This window comes from Schistocerca piceifrons, chromosome 8 (assembly GCF_021461385.2).
Source record: "Schistocerca piceifrons isolate TAMUIC-IGC-003096 chromosome 8, iqSchPice1.1, whole genome shotgun sequence".
NCBI classification, from domain to species: domain Eukaryota; kingdom Metazoa; phylum Arthropoda; class Insecta; order Orthoptera; family Acrididae; genus Schistocerca; species Schistocerca piceifrons.
Genome location: NC_060145.1, coordinates 335759565 through 335771772, shown reverse-complemented (window position 1 = coordinate 335771772; position 12208 = coordinate 335759565). Strand labels below are relative to the sequence as shown.

Below are 12208 nucleotides of genomic sequence, written 5' to 3'. Positions count from 1 at the left end.
AACTACAGACAACAAGAGCCGTGTACCTTCCCCCTGGTGGAATGACTGGAACTGATCGGCTGTCGGACCCCCTCCGTCTAATAGGCGCTGCTCCTGCATGGTTGTTTACATCTTTGGGCGGGTTTAGTGTCATCCCTGAACAGTCAAAGGGACTGTGTCTGGGATACAATATCCACAGTCAACGTTTATCTTCAGGAGTTCTGGGAACCGGGGTGATGCAAAATCTTTTTTGATGTGTGTACATAGGGATGCTCGGATACTCTCGATAAAATAGTATCAAAGAATTTCATTTGATATGCTGGTACGTTACGTTCTTGTGAGGTCCCCGTGATAACTGTATCGTAAGGAGATGGAGAAAACTGTTTATAAAATGCAAAGGAAGCTTTCTGAACATATGTACATGTAATATTTCCTAGTTAATGAGTGTGGCATGTGTTCTGAAAGTCTGGCACCACTTTTTTTTTTGCTGCATGTTGTATGTAATCATGCACCTAGGAGACTTTTATTCAAACTGCCAACGACGACGGAAACCACGCTAGCATACATCACCTCTTTTGTGGCTAGAAGCTATGATCGGCGAGAGCTCAGGCCAGCGCTGTATTGCAAAACACGAGAACGCAGAGGTGGATCCCAGACAGGGCTGCGAGGTGACGTCAAGATCGGCCGGTCTGGACTGCAGAGAACCGGTTTTGGCGGAGTTCTGCTTCGTTAGAGCGAGCCACTCACCTCAGAAAATTTTGCTTCCTTATTGGTTTGTTACTCGCAAACTGTCCAGTGAGTGATGCGTACAGCCTTGCTGTAGTTGTCAGAAGGCCATGCGTATACGGAAAAAAGCTGAATCAATGGCTTGTGGAATTAGAGCAACTGAAAATTCACCCCGATATAAGCGGGTTCCATAAATGCGTAGAACTTTCACATTTTCCTGTCGGAAGTGAAACATCGTAGCACAAATGAACTTATTAAATGAAGTAGAATACAGTGAGGAAGCATGTTTTGCCATGAAAAGGAACCGCTTCTCCAACGTGGACTATATCTCAAGTGCTAATTACAGGAAACAAAACTTAACATCTTGGGGCTCCACCTTTCTCACTCTGAATTCATTAAAGGGGTAGGGAGAGGAAATTACGACATCTGTTTAATCATGCTTTTATCCCTGGGGATAATGACAAGGAGGATGTGCAGGCATAATCTGCAGTGCATTCTGCTGTATGTCGTAAGCAAAACAAACGGGAAGTTAACCGTCCGCGGACCGTGGTTGTAGATGTTCAGAACGCACACGTGTAGGATCAGCAATCGAGACTGTTTGATGACGAAAATGTTCTGTGCTGGGAGGTGTGGAATTTGAGTGACTTTATAGGATTCAGAATAGACGACTTTTCTACCATGGTTGTAAATTTAACAGTGTCAGTTGTCTTGATAATTCGAGTGTAGCGGTCTATTTCCCGACGAATCTCTCTAACAGTCCTGAAGCTTCCTTCAGTTTAGAAATCCAGTTGAAGTCACAAGGGCTGAATTCTGGAGAGTGTGGAACTCGATTCCTAAATTAGAGGAAGAGTATTCGCTTCAGAACTGTTACAGATTCATAGGGCAACAGCCCGCTTATTCCAACAGTCAATCCAACTGGCGCTGGTAAGGGTATCCTAAGACTTCCACATCAATACCAACGATTTATATAGCGCGCTGGTGACTGTTTTGAAGGACAGTAAGACTTTGAAACATATGTCTGTTCTATAAGTAAATAATTGCCGCTATTAACCTTCCAACCCCTTTACACGCACAAACAAAATAAAGACGCTCCACGAAGGAATTACCCAAATTGGACGGTAATTGGTAGATGTGCACATACAGACAAATAAATGACTACAATTTCTAAAAAATTGGATGACTAATTCAAGAGAAAGAGATTCACAAACTGAGCAAGTCAACAACGTGTTGCTCCACCTCTGGCCCTTATGCAAGCAGTTCTTCGGCTTAGCTAGCATTGATGGACAGAGTTATTTGATGTACTCCCGTGGAATGTCATCCCAAACTCTACCCAGCTGGAGCGTTAGATCATCAAAATCCCAAAGTTGTTGGAGGGCTCTGCCCATAATGCTCCAAACGTTCTCAACTGGGGTCAACGGGCCGGCAGCTGTGGACGAGCGGTTCTAGGCGCTTCAGTCTGGAACCGCGCGCCCACTATGGGCTCAGGTTCGAATCCTGCCTCGGGCATGGGTGTGTGTGATGTCCTCAGGTTAGTTAGATTTAAGTAGTTCCAAGTTCTAGGGGACTGATGACCTCAGATGTTAAGTCTCATAGCGCTCAGAGCCATTTAAACCAATTATGGTCGGGACCCTCCAACTAGCTCGGGACTTTGACGATCTAACGCTTCAACTGGATAGAACTTGGGATGACATCCCTCAGAAGTACATCCAACAACTGTATCAATCAGTGCCAAGCCGAATAACTGCTTGTATAAGGAGCAGAGGTGGACCAACGGATTGTTGACTTGCTCAGTTTGTGAAGCTCTTTCTCTTGAATAAATTATCCAATTTTTCTGAAACCGTAATCAGTTATATGTCCGTACGTGTACATCACATCTACCGATTTCCGATGCGTTTAGATAATTCCTTCGTGGTGAGTCTTTTTTTCTTTGGCTTAGATTGTGATTGATGAGTCACTTCAAATATGGATGAATTTATGGTTTTTTTCCTGGAAACAGCAGTTCGACACCTGCACGATTTTTTTTTCATTTATATTTCTTACTTTGCGACTAGCTTTTGTGTCGCAGCTCCGTTCCAGACCCCTCATCGTCGTGATGAACCAGCCTGTAAACCTCGAACATGGCATCACGACTGGTCGCGGTGAGACTCCGCCCTTCGAGACATTTCAGACAATAGCATTATTCGCATACTCTAACAATAGTCGGCAATCGCACGTTTCCCCGGTAACGGAAGGGCAATTTATATTCCCTATTGTAGATATGTTAGAATAGCTAGTCCAAAGCGCCGACCAGGACTTCACAGAAGACCTCAACTCTACATATCACATTATATTGGCACCAGAAAGAGATCGCCTTATTGAGAACAAATAGCGTTGTATTTCCCTTGACCATGGGCTCTTTAGTGTATTCTTACAGAGAAAAATAATCTCGGAAGCGGTAGTTGCATGCGGTTAGGAGTTTACTTGCTGTGTGTTGCCAGCAGAGATCACGCATGAGAAGAAACCGTGAATAGTTTACAGCTTTAAGTGCGTGAGTCCCATCGGTACAGCACGGAACGGAGAAAGCCGACTGCCCTGAGGACGAGGCAGCTGCTACGAATGGCGTAATCCTTCGCTGCATATGCGTGTTACCTTGCACTGTCGTGGCTTGCAGAGTAACATCTGGATTGTTTTAATGCTGTACATTACGCTAGGGGAAAGATAAACAGCACCCACACATTTCACCTCTCCATAGGCTGTATTCAGGGCCTGTGATTCTCTATTTCAACGCTGTTTCATATGTCACACTACTAATCCATTGTAATGCAGAGTTTTACGTATGAGGTTCACTACTTGGAGGCCACTTTAGATTTGAAACTTCCTGACAAATTAAAACTGTGTGCCGGACCGAGACTCGGACTCGGGACGTTTGCCTTTCGCGGGCAAGTGCTCTACCATCTGAGCTACCCAAGCACGACTCACGACCCGTCCTCACAGTTTCAGTTCTGCCAGTACCTCGTGAGTCGTGCTTGGGTAGCTCAGATAGTAGAGCACTTGCCCGCGAAAGGCAAAGATCCCGAATTCGAGTCTCGGTCCGGCACACAGTTGCAATCTGTCTGGAAGTTTCATATCAGCGCACACTCCGCTGCAGAGTGAAAATATTATTCTGGCACTTTAGATTTATTCTCTTGCAAGTGGAATGTTCCTGTTAGTTTCGAATGCATTGCAATTTTCCTAAAGTACTGCATTCTTTCGAATGCTGCTTCTGTGGGCGCAGATCTTACTGATGTTAGTAAACGTATGACGGTCACAAAAGGCAAAAGCTGGTACAGTCTCTGATAACCAGTTCAGAAGACAACTCAGAACACTTTGCTCATAGCCGACAAACGCAGACAACCGCTGTTAAAACTCAAACACCATAGGCCACGGCCTAGATAAATAGATTTCAAGTGAAGTAATACACTGAAGCGCAAAAGAAACTGGTATAGGCATGCGAATTCAAATATAGTGGCGGAATATGATGCTGCGGTGGGCAACGCCTATATAAGACAACATGTGTCTGGCGCAGTTTTTAGATCGGTCACTGATGCTACAATGGCAAGTTATCAAGTTTGAACGTGGTGTTGTAGTCGGCGCTCGAGGGATGAGGCACAGCAAGTGGGAATATTCCGGTACGACAATTTCACGAGTGTGCCTGCGGCCGAAAAAGAGCCTGCGAGAACGGGACCAACGACGACTGAAGAGAATCGTTTAATGTTATAGAAGTGTAACCCTTCGGCAAATTGCTGCAGATTTCAATGCTAGGCCATCAACAAGTGTCAGTGGCCTTTCGGAGCTGAAGGCCCACCCGTGTACCCTTGATGACTGCACGACACAAAGCTTTACGCCTCGCCTGCTCCCGTCAATACCGACACTGGACTGTTGATGACTGAAAGCATGTTGCCTGGTAGCACGAGTCTCGTTTCAAATTGTATCGAGCGGATGGACGTTTACGGGTATGGAGACAACCTCATGAATCCATTGACCCTGCATGTTAGCAGGGGGGCTCTGTAATGATGTGGAGCATGTGCAGATAGAGTGATATGGGACCCCTGATGACAGGTGACATGTACGTAAGCATCCTTCTGATCACCTTTATCCATTCATGTCAGTTGTGCATTCCGACGGACTTGGGAAATACCGGCAGGACAATGCGACACCCCACACGTCCAGAATTGCTATAGAGTGGCTCCAGGAACACTCTTCTGAGTTTAAAGATTTCCGCTGGTCACCAGATGCTCCAGACATGAACATTATTGAGCATATCTGGGATGCTTTCCAACGTGCTGTTCAGAAGAGACCTTCACTCTCTCGTACTATTATGGATTTATGGGCAGCCGTGCAGGATTGATGGTGTCATTTCCCTCCAGTACTTCAGACATTAGTCGAGTCCATGGCACACCGTGTTGCAGCGCTTGTGCGTGCTCTCGGGGGCCCTACACGATATTAGGCAGGTGCGCTAGTTTCTTCGGCTCTTCAGGGTAAAACGAGGTAAAAACGTACCATAGCTTAATGGTACGATTCGCAGCTATTATGGAAACAGCAACTGTTACATACGGGAACGTGCTGAAGCATACCTACCTCTTCACTCAGGGCCCTACCGCAATGGGGTGTCCCGACAGGCATGCTATCAGAGACGCCAGACAGAAGCATGGGACGCAGTGGAGCCTCTCGCTCCCCTCATCAATCTGAATGTGGCGGCTCTGCCGGCAGAGCGGGCGCCGCGTGTTTCTGCTAGCAGACCTGCCAGCCTGGCATCCGCAACTCGTGGTCCAATAGCTAGAGTTACCACCTCTGGATCACGGGGTCGCTGGTTCGATTCCCGGCCGGGTTGGGGATTTTCTCTGCCCAGGGACTTGGTGTTTGTGTTGTACTCATCATTTCATCGTCATCCTCATCATTCGGGACAGTGGATAAACTGGACTTTGAAGAAAATTGGAGCGTCAAAAAATTGTGACTTTGTACGGGTGCTGATGACCGCGCAGTTGAGTGCCCCACAAACTTAAGCAGCATCATCACCATCCTGGCGGCGCTGCCAGCAGGGCGCACGGCAGCTCATGGCCGTTCCCGAACCACGGCGCCAGCAGCGCTGCCAAGTGCAACCTGCTGCTCACCCGTTCCAAGTTTTATCCGTCCACTTGAGCACTATGAAAAGTTTTGACATGGAATCATTTACCTGCGAGATTCAGATGAGATCAGTAACTTTGGACACAGCATCTCAGAACTATTCAAAACGTGAACTGGAAAGAACATGTTGAGAATTACGAGGCTCAAAAATGAAGTTTAGTTCGAAGCATAAACCTCTCCATATCACGTTCAAATTACTTACAGCAACGCACTTTCTGGACTCTGGCTGGCTGTAGATCGTGGATTTATCGATCCTCAGTTTGCTCACAGCCTGTCCCTGATGCTCGAGTCCAACCACAATAGCTTAACACCACACACAAAGCACGTTTACTATCCGTGCTATGTGAATGCTTCCCTACAAACCTACTTCCAGACCGAAATACCACAGCTACGTACATCTCCTGTTGTAGCAAGTGATGCTAATGGGCCAGATACATCGGACACGCTAGAATTATTTTAAGAAAAAAGCAAAGGAGACAGGTTTTCGACTTTTTTTCTGAAACATTTGTTAATTCAATTTCAGTTTGTAACGGCATACATTTCAAAGGAAAACTGAGAAGCTTTTCTGTGTATACTTTACAGTTGCAACTAAAACTGTAAATATCACTTCAGACAGCAAATAATTAGCTACCGAGCACACTGGTCACGAAAACCTTTTCCAATGATGAGATTACTTTTCTTAAAACAGTGACCTCCTTCGTCAGTTAATATCAGGAGATCTCCACTAACCCGTCAGATGAACATAATGACATTCCCAGGTTAATGGAAAGGTTAACACTGTAATTTCTTAAATCGTTCTAAAACGTGTCAAATAACCCGTTAATGCCACGATCAGCAATGAAGGGATGTGCCCAGAACTTCTTTTTCCGCATTCGCTTTCTTTTTATTTCGAACTTACACACAAAGATTGTAGCTCTTCGACTGGGTGGAGTGCTGGCGTCTTGTACTGCCGGACCTGAGCGCTTCCAGGAGAGCGGCCGGCGGACCTGCCGTGGCGTCCCAATGCGGTTGGGTCCTCAGCAAGCTACCTTGTGGTGTGCGTAGGTGGGTACTTTGTGTATCAGTGTGGCTCCCCCCTTTCCTGTTCCCATCACCAAAGGTTCGCGGAAAGAACGATTGCTGGTAAGCCTCAGTGTGAGCTAGAATACCTCTAATTTTACTTTCTTTCGCTTTCGCTTACGCCATAGTCCCACAGCGATCGCAGGGTCTGCGTGGTTACAACGGATTTGGCAATGTTAGTGTTAGGGATGGCCGGATGTCCTTCCTGCCGCCACCCCGTACCCCCCAGGACGGAATCAGTGTAGCCCAACTGTCTGCGTCTAGTGTAAATCGTGAAATAGTGCGGACGTGTTTCAAATGTCTGCGACGCGTGTAACTGAGGCGGAACGTAGGGACCAGCCCGGTATTCATCTAGCGGGATGTGGAAAACGGCCTAAAAACCACATCCAGGCTGGCTGGCACACCGGCCCTCGTCGTTGATCCGCCGGGCGGGTTAGATCCGGGGCCGGCGCGCCTACCCGAGTCCAGGAAGCAGCGTGTTATCGCTCTCGGCTACCCTGGCGGGTTCCCTAGACATACGCAGGAGGAAGCAATACATATGCGGATTCTTCTACGAACACGCGCTCTCGGAATTTTAACGGCAAACCATATCGTGAATACAGAACACCTCTCTTGCGGCGTCAGCCGCTGCGGTTGGTTGAGCATCTCGATGACGCTTTCTCACTTACTGAAGAAGCCTGTGATTAAACTCGCTGCTCTCCTTTGGATCTTCTGTACTTCTTCTATCAATCATTTTTGGTACTCATGATAGCCTGACGAGAAACATAGAAGTATTCGTTGAACGACCGGTTTGTGAGCTACCTCCTTTGTAGATGGACTACATTACCTAAGGACTCTTCTGCAACCTACATCCTCAATTATTTGCTGGGTGTATTCCAGACTCTGTCTTCCTCACAGTTTATACCCTCTACAGCTCTCTCTAGTACTATGGAAGTTACTCCCCGATGTTGTAACAGATGTCCTGTCATCCTGTCCTTTCTTCTTGTCGGTGTTTTCTGTATATTTGTTTCCTCGCCGATTCTGCGGATAACCTCCTGATTCCTTACCTCATCAGTCCACCTAATTTTCAACATTCGCCAGTAACATTGCTCACAAATGCTTCAATCCGTTCCTTTCCGGTTTTCCCACAATCCATGTTTCGCTACCACGCAATGCTGTGCCTCAAACGTACATTTTCACAAATTTCTTCCTTAAATTAAGGCATATGTTCGATATTAGTAGACCTCTCTTGGCCAGGAATGCCTATTTTCAGTACTAGTCCGTTTTTTATATCTTCCTTGCTCCGTTCGTCATCGATTATTTTGCGCCCTAGATATGAGAATTCCTTAATTTCCTCTACTTCGTGATCCCCAATTCTGATATTTTCTCGGTGTTCATTTCTGCTACTTCTCATTAGTTTCATCTTTCTTCGATTTGCTTTCAAACCATTTTCTGTACTCCTTAGACTGTTCATTTCATTCAACAGATCCTGTAAGTCTCTTTTACCGAGACAGGTGGCGCAGTGGTTAGCACACTAGCCTCGCATTCAGGAGCACAACGGTTCAAACCCGCGTCCGTCCTTCAGCGTTTATGTTTTCGTATTTCCCTAAATCGCTCCAGGAAAATGTTGGAATAATGCCTCTGAAAGGGCACGGCTGATTTCCTTCCCTATCTTTGATACAATCCGACCTTGTGCTCTATCTCTAATGACCTCGATGTCGACGGGACGTTAAACCCAATCTCCCTCCCATCCTTCCTTCCTTCTCCTTCACTTTCACTGAGGATAGTAATGTCATTAGCGAATCTTAGCATTGATATCCTTTGACGTTGAATTTTAATTCCACTCTTGAACCTTTATTTCATTTCCGTCATTGCTTATTCAATGCATAGATTGAACATTAGCGACGAAAGAGTACACCCCTGTCTTATACCCTTTTTAATCCGAGCACTTGATTCTCCGTCTTCCATTCCTGTTGTTCCCTCTTGGTTCTGGTACATATTGATTATTACACGTCAGTTCCTATAACTTACCCCTATTTTTCTCAGGATTTCGAACATTTTTCACCATATTACACTGTCAAACTCTTTCTTCAGGTTCCCAAATCTTATCCCGTGTCTTGATTTTTCTTCAGTCTTGCTTCCATTATCAACCTCAAAGTACAAATGCATCTCTGGTGCCTTTACCTGTCCTGAAGCCAAACTGACCATCACCTAATATGTCCTCAAATTTCTTTTCCATTCCTCTTGTCAGCAACATGGATGCAGGAACTGTTACGCTGATTATCCGATAATTCTCGCACTTCTAAGCTCTTGCTATCTTCTGAATTGTGTGATGTTTTTCCAGAACTCTGATGATATATCATCAGCCTCATGCATTCTGCACAGCAACTTGAATAGTCGTTTCATTGCCACTTCCTCTAATGATTTTAGAAATTCCTGAGGAATACTATCTATCCCTTCTGGATCCCCCGGCATGCTGTCCCATCTCCCGTATTTGATCTTAAGGATTCCAACACTCTACTAAATTCTGATTCTAATACTGGATCCACTATATCTTCCATATCGACTCCTGCTTCTTCTTCTATCGCATCATCAAATAAGTCCTTCTCCTTCTAGAGGCCTCCATTGTACTCTTTCCACCTATCCACTCCTTTGCATTTAACAGTAGAATTTCCATTGTACTCTTAATGTTACCGACATTGCTTTTAATTTTACCAGAGGTTGTTTTGACTTTGTGTGCCGAGTCAGTCCTTCCGACAATCATTTCTCTTTAGATTTCTTTACGTTTTTCATGTAGTCATTTCACCTTAATTTCCCGCATTTCCTATTTATTTCACTCCTAAGTGACTTGTATTTCCGTATTCATGAATTTCTGTGAACATTTGTGTATAGCCTTCTTTCATCGATCAGCTGAAGTATTTCTCCTGTTACTCGTGGTTTCTTCGCAGTTACCTTCCTTGTACCTATGTTTTTCTTCCCAACTTCTGTGACTGTCCTTTTTAGAGATGTCCATTCCCCTTTAACTGAACGCCCTACTGAACTGCTCATTATCGCAGTACATATAGACTAAGAGTACTTCAAGCGTTTTCTTTATTCTTTAATATTTTTGTATCCCACTTCTTTGCCATTGATTCTTCCTGACTAATTTCTTCAACGTCAGCCTACTCTCCACCATTATTTAATTGTGATCTGAGCTTATATCCGCTCATGTGGGTACGTCTTACAATTCAATATCTGATTTCTGAATTTTTGCCTGACCTTGATGTAATGTGACTGGGATCTTCCTGTATCTCCCAGCCTTTACCGAATATACCTACTTTTCTTGTGATTCTTAAACAGAGTATTCGCTGCCACTAACTAAAATTTATTGCAGAACTCAGTCTATCTCCTCTCTCATTCGTACTACCAACCCTTTCTTTTACTCCTTCCCGTACGTCCGCATTCGAATCCCCCAAGACTACTAGATTTTCATCTCTCTTTATGTATTGAACTACCCGTTCAATATCCTTATATTCTTTATATCTTCATCTTCTGCTTGCGATGGCGGCATGTATTCCTGAACTATTGTTGTCGGTGTTTGTTTGCTGTCGATTCTAATGAGAACAATCCTGTCAGTGCACTTATTCGACTGATCATAAATCCTTATTTCCATTTCAGTTCACTGATCCCCATTAAATCTAGATAAGCCTTATTATTTCCCTTTTCAGATTTTCTAGCTTTCCTACCACGTTAAAACCTTTGACATTCCACGGCCCGGTTCGTAGAGCCTTGCCGCTCCGTTGATTATTCACTCTTTTTCTAATAGCCACCTCCCCCTTGGCAGTCCCTTCCCGGAGATCTGAAAGGGGTTCTAGCCCGGAATTTTTTTGCCAATGAAGAGATCATCATGACACTTTTTAAATCACAGGTCACATTTCCTGTGGATATACATTGTCTTTAGAGCCGTGGTTTTCAGTGCCTTCTGTATCCTCGTGCCGTTCATCATTGTTGATTCGTTCGCCTTTTCGTAGGAGTTTCCCATTCCAAGGGAGGAGAGTACCCTGAAACTGTGTCCGCTCCTCCGCCCTCTTTGGCAAGGCCGTTGGCAGAATGAGGTGAATTGCTACGCCGGAAGTCTTCGGCCACCGTTGCTTATGGTTTTTATTCAAAATGCACGCAGTAGCGTAGTTCGAACTCAGGACCCACGACGTTTTGATTTCTTGTGAAAGACCACGGGTAGCTCTGGTTCGACAGAACATCATGATCCACGAAAAACCTAATGAAATTCTCGACGTTATCCACTAGGTCAGCTACATATATCGCGAAAAGTAATGGTCCAATGACACACTACTGTGGTACGCAGTAGTTATTTTTACATTTGAAGATTTCTCTTGTGTTCTGTTGAAGAATACGTAACAGTAGCTCTTGCATCCGTAAGAAGGACTATGCATAATGGCTGAAATATGTTAGACAATCAGTTCGTGAACAATGATCAGCTAGAAAGCCGAAAGATTAAATTCCGAATTTTAGAACGTAGCAGAAGTCCCTAGTTTTGATGTTAAGGATGTCGCTAATCTCATTTCTGGTAGTTTTCATTAGTTTTTCTTCAGCGTACTCTGAACCCATTGTGTGTGCTCATTAGACTATTCCATTCAACACGTCCTGTAATTCTCCTTCTAATTCACTGTGGACAGCGATGTCATCATCGGATCTTATCATTGATATCCTTTCGTGAGTGTCCTACGGTAACGTAAGTAATATTCAGTGTGTTCGAAAGAAGCATAAGAGAAGCAGTGACGTTATCAATACGCGTGCACGATTTATCAACAACACATTATCATTGTCCATTGAAGAAGCTGTTGTTTACAAGCAAATATCGTTACCTTATAGCTACACTGTCCCGTCAGAACCGGCCGGTGTGGCCGAGCGGTTCTAGGCGCTACAGTCTGGAGCCGCGCGATCGCGACTGTCGCAGGTTCGAATTCTGCCTCGGGCATGGATGTGTGTGATCTCCTTAGGTTAGTTAGGTTTAAGTAGTTCTAAGTTCTAGGGGACTGATGACCTCAGATGTTAAGTCCCATAGTTCTCAGAGCCATTTGAACCATTTTTTTGTCCAGACAGATTAATGTGACCACCTCTCCAAGCCTGTTTAACAACCTTCTCCAACGCAGATAGCTGCAAGACGTGCAGGAGGAAAGTTAGTCAAGTTCTGAAAGGTAGCGACATGGGTGTGGAGCCATGTCGACTGTAGTTGTGGCCAGCTGCGCTAGACTTCTTGGATGAGTGTCCACGGAACGAACAGGCCGATCGAAAATCTGTGGGACCACCTCGAGTTTGATGGCCA

At 45.0% G+C, this 12208-nt stretch overlaps 1 protein-coding gene across 1 annotated transcript in view; it reads left to right on the top strand.

Annotated features, from left to right (window-relative positions):
* The window catches only part of LOC124711640 (U-scoloptoxin(16)-Er12a-like), a 103239-nt gene that overhangs the window by 21142 nt on the left and 69889 nt on the right, over positions 1 to 12208 (top strand). The gene's annotated exons all lie outside the window — the stretch shown is intronic.